Here is a 17,691-nt window from a genome sequence, read left to right on the forward strand (position 1 = left end):
TAATTGATTTTAATGAAAACACAGCTGAACTCAACACTTGTTTAATTGCTATGACTAATATGGGTTGGCTCTGGCATCGCCGACTAGCCCATGTTGGAATGAAGAATCTTCACAAGCTTCTAAAGGGAGAACACATTTTGGGACTAACAAATGTTCATTTTGAGAAAGACAGGGTTTGTAGCGCATGTTAAGCAGGGAAGCAAGTTAGCGCATGAGTTCTCTTCTCCCTACACACCTCAACAAAATGGTGTAGTGGAGAGGAAGAATAGAACTCTACTGGACATGGCAAGAACAATGCTTGATGAGTACAAGACGCCGGACCGGTTTTGGGCTGAGGCGATTAACGACGCCTGCTACTCCATCAACCAGCTCTACCTTCACCGAATCCTCAAGAAGACATCATATGGACTCCTCACTGGTAAAAAGCCCAATGTTTCATATTTTAGAGTCTTTGGAAGCAAATGTTTTATTCTTGTTAAAAGAGGTATAAAATCTAAATTTGCTCCCAAGGCTGTAGAAGGCTTTTTACTAGGATATGACTCAAACACAAGGGCATATAGAGTCTTCAAAAATCCACTGGATTAGTTGAGGTTTCTTGTGACATTGTGTTTGATGAGACTAATGGCTCCCAAGTGGAGCAAGTTGATCTTGATGAGCTAGATGATGAAGAGGCTCCATGCGTCCCACTAAGGAACATGTCCATTGTGGATGTGTGTCCTAAGGAATCCGAAGAGCCTACACAAGCACAAGATCAACCGTCATCTTTCAATCAAGCATCTCCACCAACTCAAGATGAGGAGCAGGCTCAAGATGAAAATGGAAATCAAGAGGATGAGCCACCTCAAGAGGAGGACAATGATCAAGGGGGAGATGAAGAAAATGAAGACAAGGAAGATGATCAAGAAATTCAGGGTCAAAGACCGCCACACCCAAGAGTCCACCAAGCAATTCAAAGAGATCACCCCGTCAACTCCATCCTTGGTGACATTCATAAAGGGGTAATCACTAGTTCTCGAGTTGCACATTTTTGTGAACATCACTCTTTTGTTTCCTCTATTGAGCCATACAGGGTAGAGGATGCACTAAGAGATCCGGACTAGGTGCTGGCAATGCAAGAGGAACTCAACAACTTCACAAGGAATGAGGTATGTCATTTAGTTCCACGTCCTAAGCAAAATGTTGTAGGTACCAAATGGGTATTCTGCAACAAGCAAAATGAGCATGGTGTGGTGACAAGGAACAAAGCCTGACTTGTGGCCAAAGGGTATTCACAAGTCGAAGGTTTGGATTTCGATGAAACTTATACACCCGTAGCTAGGCTTGAGTCAATTCGTATATTACTTGCCTATGCTACTTACCATGGCTTTAAGCTTTATCAAATGGACGTAAAAAGTGCCTTCCTCAATGGACCAATCAAGGAAGAGGTCTATATTGAGCAACCTCCCGGCTTTGAAGATAGTGAGTACCTTAACCATGTATACAAACTCTCAAAGGCGCTTTATGGGCTCAAGCAAGCCCCAAGAGCATGATATGAATGCTTGCGAGATTTTCTTATCACTGATGGCTTCAAAGTCGGAAAAGCCGATCCTACACTCTTTACTAAAACTGTTGCAAAAGATTTGTTTGTATGCCAAATTTATGTTGATGATATTATATTTGGGTCTACTAACAAATCAACTTGTGAAGAGTTTAGTAGGATCATGATACAGAAATTCGAGATGTCTATGATGGGGGAGTTGAAGTATTTCCTAGGATTTCAAATCAAGCAACTCCAAGAAGACACCTTCACAGCCAAACAAAGTATATTCAAGATATACTTAAGAAGTTTGAAATGAAGGATGGCAAACCCATCAAGACACCCATGGGAACCAATGGCCATCTCGACCTCGACACGAGAGGTAAATCCATAGATCAAAAGGTATACCGGACGATGATAGGGTCTTTACTCTATTTATGTTCATCTCGACCGTATATTATGCTTTCCGTATGCATGTGTGCAAGGTTCCAAGCTGATCCTAAGGAAGTTCACCTTAGGGCCGTGAAGAGAATCATGAGGTATTTAGTTTACACTCCTAAGTTTGGACTTTGTTTGGACTTTGGTACCCCAAGGGATCCACCTTTGATTTAATAGGATATTCCGATGCCGATTGAGCAAGGTGTAAAATTGATAGAAAGAGCACATCAGGGACTTGTCAGTTTCTAGGGAGATCCCTGGTGTCATGGGCTTCAAAGAAACAAAACTCAGTAGCTCTTTCCACCGCTGAAGCCGAGTACATTGTCGCAGGCCATTGTTGCGCACAATTACTTTGGATGAGGCAAACCCTTAGGGACTATAGCTACAAATTGAGCAAAGTCCCTCTCCTATGTGATAATGAGAGTGCAGACCGCATGGCGGATAATCCCGTTGAACACAGTCGCACTAACCACATAGACATTCGGTATCACTTTTTGAGGGATCACCAACAAAGGGGGATATCGAAATAGCTTATGTAAACACTAAAAATCAATTAGCCGATATCTTTACCAAGCCATTAGATGAGAAGACCTTTAGCAAACTTAGGAATGAGCTAAATATTCTTGATTCTCGGAATTTTGATTGAAACATTGCACACGTAGCTCATTTCTATACCTTTGATTATATCTCTTTCATTTGGTACAAATGCATATTTCTTATTATTTTTGTACCAAGGCTATGACTAATATGTTTTCAAGTATATTTCTATACCAAGTCGTAGATTGAAAGGGAAATGGAGCATGTGACGACGACAAGGCTTCCACTCCACTCTAACGGTATTGTTTACCCTTTGTCGCTACTCCGCTCAGTCCAAATTGGTATAATCCTTCATTCTTAATTACTTGTACCAATGGAGAAAATATAAAGGGCTCTCAACGTCTCCGTTTTTGACGATTAATGCCAAAGGAGGAGAAAATATTAGGCCCAAAGCAAAAGGACCGCACCACCAATTTCAAAATTTTCAAAATGAAGCTTTAATTGATATTTTTCATTTGTATCCATGTCATGGCAATATATCAATTGTTATTCTTATCTTGAGAAAGCAAAATCTCAATTGGTATTATTTTAAACTTCAATTGGTATCTTGTTATGACAATCTTTTCAATTAGTACATGTAGAGGTAAATTTTCAAAATTAGTATCTACTAAAACCCTCTTGAAAACTAAGAGGAGAATTTATTCAGGGGGAGTTGTGTTTAGTCAAAGAAAAAGCATTTGAAAAAGGGGGAGAAATTTCAAATCTTGAAAATGCTTCTTGCAATCTCATTCATATACCTTTGACTATTTGCAAAAGACTTTGAAAAGATTTTCCAAAAATATTTGCAAAAACAAAACAAGTGGTGCAAATGTGGTCCAAAATGTTAAATAAAAGAAAGCAATCCATTCATATCTAGTGAGATTATAAATTGGTTTAATTCCAAGTAACCTATGCACCTACCTTATGCAAACTATTTCATTTTCGCACTTTATATATTTGCTTTGGTTTGTGTTGGCATCAATCACCAAAAAGGGGGAGATTGAAAGGGAAATAGGGTTAACCGTTTCCCACAATTAATTTTGGTGGTTGAATGCCCCACACAAATATATGGACTAACTAGTTTGCTCTAGAATACATCCTCTACAGGTGCAAAAAGGTTCAACACAAACCAATAAATATTAAAGTTAGGGATCAAATTCAAAGGAGCAAAAGAAACTTGAGTGTGCTGTGGACTGGCGCACTGGACAGTGTCCGGTGCACCATGTCCGTACGAAGATGAACCAGCCACTCTCGGGAAAACTGAGCCGCGCTCCGCTATAATTCACCGGACTGACTGGTATGCCAGTGGAGCAACGGCTACTCGCTCCAACGGTCGACTGCAAAAGCGGATGACAGATGAACAGTGCGTGTAGAGTCAGAGCCGCAGAGTCAGAGGCGCACCGGACAGTGAACAGGACCTATCCGGTGGCGCACCGGATTGTCCGGTGCCGCAAGAGGACAACAACGCCAACGGTCGACTGCTCTCGAACCCTAACGGTTGGGTGACGTGGCGGCGCACCGGAGAGTGAACAGGTGAGAGCACCTAGAGGGGGGGGGGGGTGAATAGGTGATCCTGTGAAACTTAAACTTATAGCCACAAAAACTTGTTAAGTGTTAGCACAATAATCGCCAAGTGGCTAGAGAGAAGGTCTTGCACAATACGATAATCACAAAGAATTCAACACAGATAAGACACAGTGATTTATCCCGTGGTTCGGCCAAGTACAAAACTTGCCTACTCCACGTTGTGGCGTCCCAACGGACGAGAGTTGCACTCAACTCCTCTCAAGTGATCCAATGATCAACTTGAATACCACAGTGTTTTGCTTTGCTTATCTTTATCCCACTTGCGAGGAATCTCCACAAATTGGAGTCTCTCGCCCTTACACTTAAAGTTCACAAAGAAGCACGGAGTAAGGGAGGGAAGCAACACACACAAATCCACAGCAAAATGTGCACACACACGGCCAAGAAACGAGCTTAAAAGACTATCTCAAAGTTCTCACTAGAACGGAGCTCGAATCACTGAGAATGACAAACGAATGCGCAAAGACTGAGTGTGGATGATCAAGAATGCTCTAAGGTTGCTTGGTGTTCTCCTCCATGCGCCTAGGGGTCCCTTTTATAGCCCCAAGGCAGCTAGGAGCCGTTGAGAACAAATCTGGAAGGCCATCCTTGCCTTCTGTTGTCGGGCGCACCGGACAGTCCGGTGCACACCGGACACTGTCCGGTGCCCGATTTCCTTCCTTAAACAGCGCAGTCGACCGTTGCAGATCTGGGAGCCGTTGGCGCACCGGACATGTCCGGTGCACACCGGACAGTCCGGTGCCCCCTTCCGACCGTTGGCCCGGCCACGTGTCGCGCGCAGATTCCGCGGCCGACCGTTGGCCCGGCCGACCGTTGGCTCACCGGACAGTCCGGTGCACACCGGACAGTCCGGTGAATTTTAGCCGTACGTTGTCGGCGAATTCCCGAGAGCGGCCACTTCGCTCGAGCCAGCCTAGCGCACCGGACACTGTCCGGTGCACCACCGGACAGTCCGGTGCCCCAGACCGAACCAGCCTTTTGGCTGTACACAGCCAACTCTCCTCTTTTCTTCTTCTTCCTGTTTTTGATACTTAGACAAGTATATTAGTACACAAAACCAATGTACTAAGACATAGAAACATACCTTTGCTCTTGATTTGCACTTTGTTCATCCATGGGCATAGATTCACATTTAAGCACTTGTGTTAGCACTCAATCACCAAAATATTTAGAAATGGCCCAAGGGCACATTTCCCTTTCAATCTCCCCCTTTTTGGTGATTTATGCCAACACAACATAAAGCAACTAGAACAAGTGCAATATCACTTCAAATAAAAACTCAAATTTATTTTGATTCAATTTGGCATATATGGATCATCCTTTGCCACCACTTGGTTTGTTTTTGCAAATCAAACACAAATCTCTATCTCTAAGTCAAACACACATGTTGAAGCATAAATAGAGTTATTCCAAAAGAGATTGATCAAAGATTTCAAAAACTCCCCCTATTTCCCATAATCAACACTTCTCCCCACAAGAGGCCAACTTTTGACAAAAGAGACAATGCAAGAGTTTTGACAAAACAAAAAGCTCTATTTGACTATTTTCAAAATTTCTCAAGTGGTAGCTGATCCATTTATTGCTTTGGCCTTTATTTTCTCCCCCTTTGGCATCAAGCACCAAAACGGGATCAATCTTGGCCGTTTAACCCCATTGCCTCACCAAAATCTTCAATTAAGAGCAAATAGGCAATAAGAGTCTAAAGATGAACTTGGAATAAGTTACCCTCTCATCGGAGTGCAGTGGAAGCCTTTCATGGTCCAAGTCCACCTTTTTCCCTTTCAATCCATTTTCGAGACTAAATCATCAAACTCAAGCACATGGTTAGTCTTCAAAGGGTCAAGTTGTAACATATCTCCCCCTAAACATGTGCATCACTTTGCAACGGACTTGTGACGTCCAGGGAGTGTTTGTACAACTTGAGCACCATAATAAGCAACAAAATGCAAAAAGGAACATGATCAAAAGCATAAACACATGTATGCTACATTTCAATCCAAGTTCCGCGAATCTAAGACATTTAGCTCACTACGCAGCCTGCAAAAGGTCTTCTCATCTAGAGGCTTGGTAAAGATATCGGCTAGCTGGTTCTCGGTGCTAACATGAAACACTTCGATATCCCCCTTTTGCTGGTGGTCTCTCAGAAAGTGATGCCGGATGTCTATGTTCTTTGTGCGGCTGTGCTCAACAGGATTCTCCGCCATGCGGATAGCACTCTCATTATCACATAGGAGTGGGACTTTGCTCAGATTGTAGCCAAAGTCCCGGAGGGTTTGCCTCATCCAAAGCAGTTGCGCGCAACACTGTCCTGCGGCAACGTACTCGGCCTCAGCGGTGGATAGGGCAACGGAGGTTTGTTTCTTAGAGTTCCATGACACCAGGGACCTTCCTAAGAATTGGCACGTCCCCCATGTACTCTTCCTATCGACCTTACATCCAGCATAGTCGGAGTCTGAGTATCCAACTAAGTCAAAGGTAGACCCCTTTGGATACCAGAGCCCGAAGCAAGGCGTAGCAACCAAATATCTAAGAATTCGCTTCACCGCCACTAAGTGACACTCCTTAGGATCGGATTGAAATCTAGCACACATGCATACGCTAAGCATAATATCCGGTCTACTAGCACATAAATAAAGTAAAGACCCTATCATTGACCGATATGCTTTTTGATCAACGGACTTACCTCCTTTGTTGAGGTCGGTGTGTCCGTCGGTCCCCATCGGAGTCTTTGCGGGCTTGGCGTCCTTCATCCCAAACCGCTTTAGCAGATCTTGCGTGTACTTCGTTTGGGAGATGAAGGTGCCGTCCTTGAGTTGCTTCACTTGAAACCTAAGGAAGTAGTTCAACTCGCCCATCATCGACATCTCGAATTTCTGCGTCATCACCCTGCTAAACTCTTCACAAGACTTTTGGTTAGTAGAACCAAATATTATGTCATCAACATAAATTTGGCACACAAACAAATCACCATCACATGTCTTAGTGAACAGAGTTGGATCGGCTTTCCCAACCTTGAAAGCATTAGCAAGTAAAAAGTCTCTAAGGCATTCATACCATGCTCTTGGGGCTTGCTTAAGTCCATAGAGCGCCTTAGAGAGCTTACACACGTGGTCGGGGTACCGTTCATCCTCGAAGCCAGGGGGTTGCTCCACGTACACCTCCTCCTTGATTGGCCCGTTGAGGAAAGCGCTCTTCACATCCATTTGGAACAACCTGAAAGAATGGTGAGCGGCATATGCTAGCAAGATACGAATTGATTCTAGCCTAGCCACAGGAGCAAATGTCTCCTCAAAGTCCAAACCTGCGACTTGGGCATAACCTTTTGCCACAAGTCGAGCCTTGTTCCTCGTCACCACCCCGTGCTCGTCCTGTTTGTTGCGGAACACCCACTTGGTTCCCACAACATTTTGCTTGGGACGAGGCACCAGTGTCCAAACTTCATTGCGCTTGAAGTTGTTGAGTTCCTCCTGCATGGCCAATACCCAATCCGGATCTAGCAAGGCCTCCTCTACCCTGAAAGGCTCAATAGAAGAGACAAAGGAGTAATGCTCACAAAAATTAACAAATCGAGATCGAGTAGTTACTCCCTTGCTAATGTCACCCAATATTTGGTCGACGGGGTGATCCCTTTGAATCACCGCTCGAACTTGGGTTGGAGGTGTCGGTTGCGCTTCTTCCTCCATTACGTGATCATCTTGTGCTCCCCCTTGATCACACGCCTCCTTTTGATGAACCTGTTCATCGTCTTGAGTTGGGGGATGCACCGTTGTTGAGGAAGAAGGTTGATCTCGTTCATCTTGTTCCTGTGGTCGCACATCACCAATCGCCATGGTGCGCATAGCGGCCGTTGGAACGTCTTCTTCATCTACATCATCAAGATCAACAACTTGCTCTCTTGGAGAGCCATTAGTCTCATCAAATACAACGTCGCTAGAGACTTCAACCAAACCTGATGATTTGTTGAAGACTCTATACGCCTTTGTATTTGAGTCATAACCTAACAAAAACCCTTCTACAGCTTTGGGAGCAAACTTAGAATTTCTACCCTTCTTTACTAGAATGTAGCACTTGCTCCCAAATACACGAAAGTAAGATACATTGGGTTTGTTACCGGTTAGTAGCTCATACGAAGTCTTCTTGAGGAGGCGATGAAGGTAGACCCTGTTGATGGCGTGGCAAGCCGTGTTCATGGCTTCCGACCAGAAACACTCGGGGGTCTTGAATTCTCCAAGCATCGTCCTCGCCATATCGATTAGCGTCCTGTTCTTCCTCTCTACCACACCATTTTGCTGTGGTGTGTAGGGAGCGGAGAACTCGTGCTTGATCCCTTCCTCCTCAAGGAACTCCTCCACTTGAAGATTCTTGAACTCGGACCCGTTGTCGCTCCTTATCTTCTTCACCTTGAGCTCAAACTCATTTTGAGCTCTCCTAAGGAAGCGCTTGAGGGTCCCTTGGGTTTCAGACTTATCCTGCAAAAAGAACACCCAAGTGAAGCGGGAAAAGTCATCGACAATAACTAGACCATACTTACTTCCCCCTATACTCAGATAGGCGACGGGTCCGAAGAGGTCCATATGCAGCAGCTCCAGGGGTCTTGAAGTGGTCATCACATTCTTGCTGTGATGCGCTCCTCCCACCTGTTTACCTGCTTGACAAGCTGCACAAGGTCTATCTTTTTCGAATTGTACGTTAGTCAAACCTATCACGTGTTCTCCCTTTAGAAGCTTGTGAAGGTTCTTCATCCCCACATGTGCTAAGCGGCGATGCCACAGCCAGCCCATGCTAGTCTTAGCAATTAAGCATGCATCTAGACCGGCCTCTTCTTTTGCAAAATCAACTAAGTAAAGCTTGCCGTCTAATACACCCTTAAAAGCTAGTGAACCATCACTTCTTCTAAAGGCAGACACATCTACATTTGTAAATAGACAGTTATATCCCATATTGCATAATTGACTAACAGATAACAAATTATATCCAAGAGACTCTACTAAAAACACATTAGAGATAGAGTGCTCATCAGAAATTGCAATTTTACCTAACCCTTTTACCTTGCCTTGATTCCCATCACCGAATATAATTGAATCTTGGGAATCCTTATTCTTGACGTAGGAGGTGAACATCTTCTTCTCCCCCGTCATATGGTTTGTGCATCCGCTGTCGATAATCCAGCTTGAACCCCTGGATGCATAAACCTGCAAGGCAAATTTAGGCTTGGGACTTAGGTACCCAACTCTTGTTGGGTCCTACAAGGTTAGTCACAATTTCCTTAGGGATCCAAATGCAAGTTTTATCACCCTTGCATTTTGCCCCTAACTTCCTAGCAATCACCTTTCTATCCTTTCTACAAATTGCAAAGGAAGCATTCAAAGCATGATATATTGTAGAAGGTTCATTTACTTTCCTAGGAACATTAACAACATTTCTCCTAGGCATATTATGAACAACATTTCTCCTACCAACATTTCTATCATGCACATAAGAAGAGCTAGAAGCAAACATGGCATGAGAATCAAAGGCATTATATGCATTACAACTCCTATAAGCATTTCTAGGTTGTCTTCTATCATAGTACATAAAGGCATGGTTCTTTTGCACACTACTAGCCATAGGGGCCTTCCCTTTCTCCTTGGCGGAGATGGGAGCCTTATGGCTTGTCAAGTTCTTGGCTTCCCTTTTGTAGCCAAGTCCATCCTTAATTGAGGGATGTCTACCAATCGTATAGGCATCCCTTGCAAATTTTAATTTATCAAATTCGCTTTTGCTAGTCTTAAGTTGGGCATTAAGACTAGCCACTTCATCATTCAATTTAGAAATTGAAACTAGGTGTTCACTACAAGCATCAACATTAAAATCTTTACACCTAGTGCAAACCATAACATGTTCTACACAAGAGTTAGATTTACTAGCCACTTCTAGTTTAGCATTTAAATCATTATTAACACCTTTTAAAGTAGCAATGGTTTCATGACAAGAAGATAATTCACTAGAAAGCACTTCATTTCTTTTAACTTCTAAAGCATAAGATTTTTGAGCCTCTACAAATTTGTCATGCTCTTCATATAAAAGATCCTCTTGTTTTTCTAAGAGTCTATCCTTTTTTCATTCAAGGCATCAATCAGTTCATTAATCTTATCTACTTTAGTTCTATCCATTCCCTTGAACAAACTAGAGTAATCTATTTCTTCATCACTAGACTCATCATCACTAGAAGAATCATAAGTGACATTGTTTTGATTACTTACCTTCTTCTCCCTTACCATAAGGCATGTGTGACGTTCGTTGGGGAAGAGGGATGACTTGTTGAAGGCAGTGGCGGCGAGTCCTTCATTGTCGGAGTCAGAGGAGGAGCAATCCGAATCCCACTCCTTTCCGATATGTGCCTCGCCCTTGGCCTTCTTGTAATGCTTCTTCCTTTCTCTCTTGCTCCCGTGTTCCTGGTCACTATCATTGTCGGGACAGTTAGCAATAAAATGACCAATCTTACCGCATTTGAAGCACGAGCGCTTCCCCTTGGCTTTGGTCTTGCTTGGCTGTCCCTTGCGTCCTTTAAGCGCCGTCTTGAAGCGCTTAATGATGAGGGCCATCTCCTCATTATTTAGCCCGGCCGCCTCAACTTGCGCCACCTTGCTCGGTAGCGCCTCCTTGCTCCTCGTTGCCTTGAGAGCAAGGGGTTGCGGCTCGTTGATCGGACCATTCAAGGCGTCGTCCACGTATCTTGCCTCCTTGATCATCATTCGCCCGCTAACGAATTTCCCAAGTACTTCTTCGGGCGACATCTTGGTGTACCTAGGATTTTCACGAATATTGTTCACCAAATGAGGATCAAGAACAGTAAAGGACCTTAGCATTAGGCGGACGACGTCATGATCCGTCCATCGCGTGCTTCCGTAGCTCCTTATTTTGTTGATAAGGGTCTTGAGCCGGTTGTATGTTTGAGTTGGCTCCTCGCCCCTTATCATTGCGAACCGTCCAAGCTCACCCTCCACCAACTCCATCTTGGTGAGTAAGGTGACATCGTTCCCCTCATGAGAGATCTTGAGGGTGTCCCAGATTTGCTTGGCATTGTCCAAGCCGCTCACCTTATGGTACTCGTCCCTGCACAAAGAGGCTAGCAACACAGTAGTAGCTTGTGCATTTTTATGAATCTGTTCATTAATAAACATGGGACTATCCGTGCTATCAAAGTGCATTCCATTTTCTACAATCTCCCATATGCTAGGATGGAGAGAGAACAAGTGACTACGCATTTTGTGACTCCAAAATCCGTAGTCCTCTCCATCAAAATGAGGAGGTTTACCAAGTGGAATAGATAATAAATGAACATTAGTACTTTGAGGAATACGAGAGTAATCAAAAGAAAAGTTCGAATTGACCGGTTTCTTTCTCTCGTATTCGTTGTGGTCGTCGTCCTTTTGGGAGGAAGTAGACTCATCGCTGTCGTAGTAGACGATCTCCTTGATGCGTCTTGTCTTCTTCTTCTTCCCATCTTTGCGTCTGTGGCCTGAGCCCGAGTCGTTGGACTTGTCATCCCTTGGCTCGTTGACGAAGGACTCCTTCTCCTTGTCGTTGATCACGATTCCCTTCCCTTTAGGATCCATCTCTTCGGGCGGTTAGTCCCTTTGTGAAGAGAACGGCTCCGATACCAATTGAGAGCACCTAGAGGGGGGTGAATAGGTGATCCTGTGAAACTTAAACTTATAGCCACAAAAACTTGTTAAGTGTTAGCACAATAATCGCCAAGTGGCTAGAGAGAAGGTCTTGCACAATACGATAATCACAAAGAATTCAACACAGATAAGACACAGTGATTTATCCCGTGGTTCGGCCAAGTACAAAACTTGCCTACTCCACGTTGTGGCGTCCCAACGGACGAGAGTTGCACTCAACTCCTCTCAAGTGATCCAATGATCAACTTGAATACCACAGTGTTTTGCTTTGCTTATCTTTATCCCACTTGCGAGGAATCTCCACAAATTGGAGTCTCTCGCCCTTACACTTAAAGTTCACAAAGAAGCACGGAGTAAGGGAGGGAAGCAACACACACAAATCCACAGCAAAATGCGCACACACACGGCCAAGAAACGAGCTTAAAAGACTATCTCAAAGTTCTCACTAGAACGGAGCTCGAATCACTGAGAATGACAAACGAATGCGCAAAGACTGAGTGTGGATGATCAAGAATGCTCTAAGGTTGCTTGGTGTTCTCCTCCATGCGCCTAGGGGTCCCTTTTATAGCCCCAAGGCAGCTAGGAGCCGTTGAGAACAAATCTGGAAGGCCATCCTTGCCTTCTGTCGTCGGGCGCACCGGACAGTCCGGTGCACACCGGACACTGTCCGGTGCCCGATTTCCTTCCTTAAACAGCGCAGTCGACCGTTGCAGATCTGGGAGCCGTTGGCGCACCAGACATGTCCGGTGCACACCGGACAGTCCGGTGCCCCCTTCCGACCGTTGGCCCGGCCACGTGTCGCGCGCAGATTCCGCGGCCGACCGTTGGCCCGGCCGACCGTTGGCTCACCGGACAGTCCGGTGCACACCGGACAGTCCGGTGAATTTTAGTCGTACGTCGTCGGCGAATTCCCGAGAGCGGCCACTTCGCTCGAGCCAGCCTGGCGCACCGGACACTGTCCGGTGCACCACCGGACAGTCCGGTGCCCCAGACCGAACCAGCCTTTTGGCTGTACACAGCCAACTCTCCTCTTTTCTTCTTCTTCCTGTTTCTGATACTTAGACAAGTATATTAGTACACAAAACCAATGTACTAAGACATAGAAACATACCTTTGCTCTTGATTTGCACTTTGTTCATCCATGGGCATAGATTCACATTTAAGCACTTGTGTTAGCACTCAATCACCAAAATATTTAGAAATGGCCCAAGGGCACATTTCCCTTTCAACAGGAACTGTCCGGTGGCGCACCGGACTGTCCTGTGCGCCCATCACCAGCAGCCTTCCCCAACGGCTTGTTGGTGGTTGAGGGCTATAAATACCCCCAACCACCACAACTCCAATCATCCAAGTCTTCTGAAGTTTTCATTCAATACAAGAGCTAGTGCATTCACTCCTAGACACAAATCAAAAGATCAAAGCCTCTCCAAGTCCCAAATTCATTCCAATCACCTATTGACTTGAGAGAGCGTGTGTTCGTGTTCATTTGCGCTCTTGTTGCTTGGATCGCTTCCTTCCTTCCTCATTCTTGTTCTAAAGAGACTTGTAATCAAAGCAAGAGACACCTAAGTTGTGGTGGTCCTTGCGGGGTCTAAGTGACCCGTTTGATTAAGGAGATAGCTCACTCGGTCTAAGTGACCGTTTGAGAGATGGAAAGGGTTGAAAGAGACCCGGTCTTTGTGACCACCTCAACGGGGACTAGATTCTTTGGAACCGAACCTCGGTAAAACAAATCACCGTGTTCATTCGCTTGATTTCCGTTTGATTTGTTTTCCCCTCTCTCCCAGACTCGATTTAAGTTCTAACGCTAACCACGACTTGTAGTGTGTGTTTAAAGTTGTAAATTTCAGATTACGCCTATTCACCCCCCTCTAGGCGACTTTCAATACCACTGGCTACTATGGATAAGATTCGTTAAGAAATAACCGAATTATTTTGAGACAGGATAGGGATTAGTATGATCGGCTTAGGGTCATCATATCAGAAAACCCACGATCACCGATTTGACACCATCCCATACCTATAAGGGACTAGAATACCAGATTTCTCCAAATTTTCCGATGAATGCGGGAAAAGCACGCACGAGCACATAGGCCAATTCTTAGAACAAATAGGGGAATTGGCTGATAGGGGAGGCATTTCATGTCCATTTGTTTTCTTTGTCCCTTACTGGTACCGCTTTCGCATGGTACACTGCCTTGCCGCCTAACTCTATTATCTCCTAGAGTGATTTAGAACATAAGAAAAAATAGACTTCGACCCATTTGTATGAGGGATTTTGGTGTCTAATGAGCAACATAACTAGTAAACTAGTGTTTTCCAAGTATTTTGTGTTTTCTAGTTCACAGGATGTGAAGTGAATTGGACTTAGACTCTAAGGTTGCAACACCTCAAAAAATCATAAAATACACCTAGAAGATGTACAAATACTCAGCACAAGTCCAAGACACATGACCAAAAGAGAGCCCAAGAAAGAAGACAGAAGATACAAAGAATGGGCTGTCAGCTGGCACACCGGTGGCTCACCGGATCGGTCCGGTGTGCACCAGACCGTGTGCATAGAGAGCTTTGCAGAAAGCTCTCGGGCAGCTGGCGCACAAGACTGGTCCGGTGGCACACCGGATCATGGTCCAACAGACAACAATGGCTAGTTGCCATGTGGTGACAACTAGACCGTGCGGGTGGCACACTGGACCGTCTACAGTACCAATAGGGTGCAATGGCTAGCTGACATGGAGGCCCGGATCGAACAGCCCGATGGCGCATCGGACCAGCCTGGTGCACCCATATATATAAAGCAACATGTTCCTCCCAACAGCTAGAATTGATTGGGGGCACTCTAAATACCTCCTAGTTGGCCATTTAGAGTGGTTGGAGCACAAGAAACATATTCAAAGCATAGAGGCATATTTCCTAGAGCTCTATCACACAAGTGCTTAATAGAATCACTCATGATTAGCGTATGTGCTTTGTGAAGTGCTTATATTAGTTAAACCGCATTAGCACTTACTCTAGGTTTGTTCCTAGTTGTGTGAGTGAGGTTAGACAACCCAAAAACTCCTTGGCTCTTGCGTGAGCCATTGTAATTGTACCAAGTGCAGCGAGAGTCTTGCGAGACCGCATCAACCGCGTTCGTGGTGCGGTCGCCACCGTGTACCAGAGAGAACGAGGTCCGCGGCGTTTTAGCCAGAAACTCTATATTGAAGACGGTGTGGAGCGTCCGAGAGGAGGCTGGAAGCAGAGCACCACTTGTGCGTGGTGAAGGTCCGCGACTCTCTACGAGTGCGTGGTGCTTGGCCCTCGCTTGGGCTACCCTTTGTGTAGGGACACCAACGAGGATTAGTCGGGATCTTGCATGGTTCTGGATACCTCGGTAAAAATACTGGCGTCGTCTATGAGTGTTTTCATCTCTACCTTTGCTCTTTAGCTTCCGCATTTACATCCAAGTATTTAAGTTCCTTTTTCTCTATTCCTAGTTTAGATTTTTTAGGATTGGGCATTAGGTTGCAAAACTCTTTTGTGGTAGAGATAGCAACACTTCGACAAAACCTAGTTCACACATTCTAGTTTACATATTTGCATAAGTTTTGTTCTAGGGATTTATTTGTGGCCTAGATTAACAAAGTTTTTAGAAGTCATAATTCACTTCCTCTTAGGCATCCATGTTCCTTTCAAGTTCCATGAACATTTTTCTCTAGGGAATATATTGATTGTTCTAGGGACTTATTTGTGCCTATACCGCTTGTTCTAGGTTAACCCCTATTGAGAGAAGTGAGGAATAGACACGTCCAAACCCTTGGTGCTTATGCACATCATTGTATTCATAGACACTTGCACACATCATTGTAATTGTACTAAGTGGGGCAAGAGTCTTGCAAGATCACACTATGTTTGTTGTGTTGTTGCCACTATGTACTGGAGAGAATAAAGCCAATAGTATTTTAGTCAAAAGCTCAATAGTGGAGACGACGGGGAGTGTCGGATATAGACCGGAAGCAGAGCACCACTTGAGCATGAATAAGGAACACGATTGAGCACCACTTGCGAGTGGATAAGGCTCGTGTCTATCTATGAAGTTACTTGACCGAGTGCTTGGCTTTCTTGTGGGATTTTATTTGTGTAGGGGCATGAATAGGGATTAGTAAGAATCTTGCATGGTTCTTGATACCTTGGTAAGAATATCGGTGCCCTAATGGGTGGTTGCATCTCTATATCACTTTGTTTTGCGATAGAGATAGTAACACTTAGACAAAACCTTAGTTGCATTAGAATGCTTGGTTATCCACATAGGTTTTGTTTAAGAGATAAAAATCATAGGCCTAATTTAGGATGAAAATAGCTGTCCTAATTTACCCCTCTTAGGCATCCATGTTCCTTTGATGTTCAAGTGATGCTCCATTTTCGATCTCTATCAGATGTTCCACATTGTCTCCACTATAGAGTTTATGGTTGAAGTGTCATCAGTACCATCAGTACACGAAGGAGCCACACCACAAATGTTGTTGGTATGATCTCATAAGATTTACAGTCCCTCTCGATACACCTATAATGACGTGTGCAAGCATGAAGGGTTGGATGTGTCTATTCCTCACTTCTAATCACCAAGCAAAATCTAGATCAAGCGATAATAGAGTGGTCTAACTAACCTAAGCAATTTGCAAAAGCACTTACATTAATCACCAAGTTATCTTTGAGCACTTGAGTGTGTGGAGCTATTGGAATAGAGTCTCAATTATCTAGCAATGTTTCCCAGTTCCCGCACCTCTCAAATGGTCGATTGGGGTGATATATATGGCCCCCCAAGTCCGAAACAAGTTGTTGGAAGTAACATAAAATTTATACATACTTAACGAACACTACAGTGTTGGCACCCGATAATCTAGTGCATGTCCACATCAACTAGCCATGGATCTATCCATTCCTGACCATCCGAGGAAGGGCATTTGGTGCTTTGACCAGTGTTACATCGAATATGTCTGATGTGTTGTAGCCCCTATCAGGTTACTATGCAACCTCTCCTGAGTACTCTGTTTGATAGGGTACATGGCGGCACAACGGACATATCCAGTGCATTATGCATCTTCAACACGCTACAGACCTCTCTGAGTGCCATATCCCATGTTTTTGTATCTCTTTCTTCAATATATTTCAACACATATCCCATGTTTTATCTGGTGCCTCACCGGACACGTTCAATGTTGCCGAGCAACCCATTTTCTCCGTTTCTTTGCGTCTATTCATTCGGGTTTCTTCTATCTTGTATGACCTTTGTAGGTCTTCAATGTGTCTTATAATATCTTGCTTGAGCTGTTGATCTTCTCGATCGCCACTTTTGTTTCGTCCATGTCCATGTTGTAAGTTTGAACTATATCCATAAACACTAACAAATAATATTAGTTCAAATTATTATATTAATCATCAAATGCCAAAACTCTATAGTTAAATACCCCTCGATCCATTTTTTCTTAGACCATGTTTAGCGGTTCACCCATATGGCCGCCCAAGGTACCGTTTTATATTATTTTGTACTATAGACTGAACTGTTCATAAAGTAAAGTTTGAATATAGGAACGGGGATGTGTAAGCTACTGGAGATAGTCTTACAATCTCTCTTTTTTGGCGATTAATGACAACACAACAAAAAAGCATAATAAATAAATAGTAAAATATAAAATACAATCTACTTGCTATAATGCAATTGTAAAATCAAGATTTTAATGATATAAAAAGGTATCACTTGATGATATACCAAAAAAACATTTTTCTTGCCTATACCAAATATCATCATATTATGGTATTATGGACTTGTCTATTACGAACATGATGATGCGTCATTTGCGCTGGAATAAAAGTGACGGGTGTGGCGTCAGGTGCAGCCGCCCCCGGCCTGCACCTCTTCTTGTGGCT

The sequence above is a fragment of the Zea mays genome, chromosome 8 (assembly GCF_902167145.1).
Source record: "Zea mays cultivar B73 chromosome 8, Zm-B73-REFERENCE-NAM-5.0, whole genome shotgun sequence".
Lineage (NCBI taxonomy): Eukaryota > Viridiplantae > Streptophyta > Magnoliopsida > Poales > Poaceae > Zea > Zea mays.